Source organism: Aegilops tauschii, chromosome 1 (genome assembly GCF_002575655.3).
Source record: "Aegilops tauschii subsp. strangulata cultivar AL8/78 chromosome 1, Aet v6.0, whole genome shotgun sequence".
NCBI lineage: Eukaryota > Viridiplantae > Streptophyta > Magnoliopsida > Poales > Poaceae > Aegilops > Aegilops tauschii.
This window is the reverse complement of record NC_053035.3, coordinates 130,222,468-130,226,643: the sequence shown is the minus strand read 5'-3', so window position 1 is coordinate 130,226,643 and position 4,176 is coordinate 130,222,468.

Genomic DNA, 4,176 nt, shown 5'->3' with positions numbered 1-4,176 from the left:
TTAGTTAAACCTATGGTTAAAATGTGACACTAAATACGACTAGTAAGTAGTACAGTAGTATTACTAGTACTAGTATACGTCGGTCAAATTATTCATCATGTCCACACATTGAATTGACATGACAACACGCTGCGCGTGAGGTGACACAAGAATCCCGGCGGCGTCTTCGGGTATTGTGGACTTCAGATTTGGAGTACCACTTATCTGTCAAAATCTTTCATCATTCACTTAAAACAGTCGATTGATCATACATTGAGTACCATATAACTGGAATTAACCGATGCAAGTCCAAGAAGGATTGGCCGATGCTGCCGGCTAGCGTCAAGTTCGATCCCACGGATCAGGAGCTGATCGAGCACCTTGAGGCCAAAGTGACTGCTGACAGTGCGAGATATCACCCTCTCATTGATTTGTTCATACCAACCATCGACAGCGAGCACGGCATATGCTACACCCATCCCGAGAAACTTCCAGGTAAGACACTGATCAGCCATCTACTTGCACAAACATATTCCTTTGTTTATAGCTCTATTTTTCTTTTTAGACACATACCTAGTGAAGCAATTACAATTTGACAGTTAATAAAAAGTGAAACAAGTGACTGCAACATGCCAAAGATGTTATGAAAATGCCAACCACGTACACTAAAACCTGTATTCGACAATACTGCAGGTATCACATTGAGTGGCCTAAGCAAGCATTTCTTCCAGCGCAATTCCAGGGTGTTCAAAAGGGCACGTGGACGCGTCGCAAGATACAGTCGGAATGCGGCATGCACGCGATGTGGCACAAGACCAGCAATACCTTGCCGGTGGTGGTCAACAACCGACAGACGGGCAGCAAAAAGGTTCTGGTGCTGCACACCAACAAGAACTTCGACCAGCAGAGGACCAACTGGGTGATGCACCAGTACCACCTCGGGGACCTGGAGCAAGAGAAGGAGCGGGAGCTGGTCCTCTGCAAGATTTTCTACCAGACGAACACTAGGGCCAGGAGTAAAAACATTATAAGTTAGTTCGGTATTGGTACTTGTACTACCTTGTCGTCCGGAAGTTGGTATTGTTATTAACGATATTTCGGTATGAACTTGGCATTTGCTTCCAACCATCATGCCGAGGGTCGACATGGATATAAAGCTGAATCATTTGTTTTGAAACGAATTTTCAGGCACCTGATTTTTATTTGATGGGTAGCATAAGCAACTGCCGTTCGAATTCCCAGTTCTCCAAATTTTTTGAAACAAGTGCATGCACTTATTATCACGATGAAAAAACAATATACCTGTTGCATCCCAGTTATCAGTCTGTACTTGCAGAATTCTCTCGTTTGTTGAGCAGGTATATTGTTTTTTCAGGTCGAGCAAGTTTCAACTGGGTTGTAGACTGCCCAGGCTTGGGTTTGTTTTTAACAGGCCCAGCCCATAACGACAACGGGGCACAAAGATCCAGCAGGTATCTACTAGCCTCTGGCCCGCCAGCGTTAGTTATATTTTGTCTTACAACATCCGTAGGCAGTTTTTTTTACTGAATCAAACACACAATCCAGTTCTATTTTCCTCTTGAAACGCCATGTCCTACATCCGTTTTCGAATCTCTACCTATAGTTTTACTAGTTCATATACACATATCATTATACTGAAAATACATAAAGTTCCCTTTTCATATTTACATCCTTATTTTTGCTGTTGTTTTCCTTCCCAGCACTGATTTTTTTACCACTGGTTTTCCCTTAAACCAACTCAATTGTCCCACGTCTTATTTGCTTACAAAAACAAAACGATTTTTTGGCAACTCAATAAGTTCTTAAAAAATGTTTGTCATTATGGGATTACAATATTTCAGACTCCACCGAAATATGCAAAATAAGGTTGATCCTGGGCAGAAAATGGGCTGTAATAAATTACTTAAGAATTAGCAAATGGGCTGCAAATTATAAAAAATTAAGCAAATGGGCTCTATGTTGTCTGCCACAGATTTGGAGGCTGACTTGTGGGCCTACTAAGTTCATGCGTACACAAGGTTTCTCAAAAAAAGAAACTTAGTCAACAATCGACTCTACCAGCGTCTGACCATTCGATGTCAATCTAACGACAATCGTACTTCTTCAGTCTCTGATCTTCCTGCTCCAGCCGCCCAAACCAGCGCCGGCGGAACTGCATGCTCCCACCTCCCGTGGCCGGCTGTGCTACCGGGCAGGCCTCACGGCCCCACCATACTCGCATCCCTGGCCTGTCTATCCCTCTACTCACCCACACCTCCTGTTATTTTCCGGTGACGGCAACCGAACCAGTCAACCCTCGTACTCCCCACCGCGTGGGTAGCCACTCACGTGTCTTCCCCGGCTCTGTGTCGTTCCCTTCGTAGGCCTCGCCGTTGTCCACCGCCCTGGTGCTCTCAGCGCGGCGTGGTCAACGTGGTCAATGAACAACATCCATCGGAAGTGGACTATACGTGGAGAGGCTGACAGCCGGGTCTACGGTCGCACACAAGGAAATGCCTCCTTATTACGTGCAAAATAATGATTCCTCCACCTGACATCTAGGACCCACCGGAAGGGCCTCTGTATTTCGCGAAAAAAACGTTCCCCCCGCCGACAGCTCGGACCCACCAGCTATATCTTCGTACGCAAGGAAGTTCCTCCTTATTATGCACAAAAAAATGAATACCCCCTGCGTGGGAGGCTGACTTGTGGGCCTACTAAGTTGACGAGGATGAAGGGCTTTGTCAACTTAGTCAATATGAACGATTCTAGCTCCAGTGACCGTACGATGTCCATCCAATGGCCGTAGTGCTTCTTCAACCTCTGGTCTTCTTGCTCCAGCCACCCATACTAGCGCCGGTCGTGCCGCGTGCTCCTGCCTCCCATGGATGGCTGTGATGCCGCGGAGGCCTCACCGCCCCCTACTACTCGCACCGCTGGCCAGGCAATCCGCCTCTACTCACCCACACCCCCTGTTATTCTGCGGCGACGGCAGCCTCACACCGCAGCCGAACTAGTGAACCCTCATACTCCTCTCCGCGTGGGCTTCCACTGTCGCGTCTTCCCCGGCTCCGTGTCGTCCCCTTCCCAGGCCTTGCCGTCGTCCACCGCCGTGGTGCTCTCAGCGCGGCGTGGTCAATGTGGTCAAGGAACGACTTCCATTGAAAGAGTACTGTACGTGGAGAGGCTGACAGCTGGGTCCATGGCCGCAGCAAGGAAGTGCCTCCTTATTACGCGCAAAATAATTATTCCTCCACCTGACAGCAGGGACCCACCGGACGGGCCACCGTATTTCGCGAAAAAACGTTTCCCCTTGACTGCTGGGACCCACCAGCTACATCTTCACATGCAAGGAAGTGCCTGACAGTCGGGACCCACCTGGTCGAAGCGTACCTAGCGTTGTCATTCTGGCCGCGAACGTGTACGTACATACTGGTCGATGTAGAGGCACACACGTGTCATAGTAGAGGCGCACACGTGTCGTAGTAGAGGCGCGCATGTAGCATGTACAGGTACGTACATCGACCAGGGTGCAAGAAAGTAAATACGGCCACGTACGTACATACGGGCGGGGTCTCGAACGCCTACTCACGCATACGTACGGCCAGGGCTCGTGTACATGGCTCTCGCTAGGTCGGAACGGAGAAACTGCATCATCATCGTGTTCACGGGGAGGCAACAGAATGCGTCATGTTCATCGGGAGACAACGGAATGCGTGCTGTTCATCGGGAGCCAACCGGCTTGGACGGAACAGCCGACGGAAACGAGGCCTGACGTACCGCAGAACGGAGGAAACGGCGTTGTGTTCGACCGGCCATGGTCGAAATGGGATCCTTTTCATCGGGAGGGGTCTGGCGTATGGCAAAACAGAGGAAACGGACTTCTGTTGGACCTCCTACGGTCGAAACGGGGTCCTGTTGACCGGGAGGGGTGTGGCGTACTACAAAACAGAGGAAACGGACTTGTGTTGGAGCGCTACGGTCGAAACGGGGGTCCTGTTCATAGGGAGGGGTGTGGTGTACCGCAAAACGGGACTCCACAGGATACTGTTCATCTCCACCGTCGACCTCCTCCAGCCTCCACGGGCTACTGTTCATCCACCGTCGACCTCCTACAGCCTCCACCTGTGACTGTTCATCCACGGGCTCCAGTTCATCCAGCCTCCACCTCTCCTCCATCGGCTACTGTTCAACAAG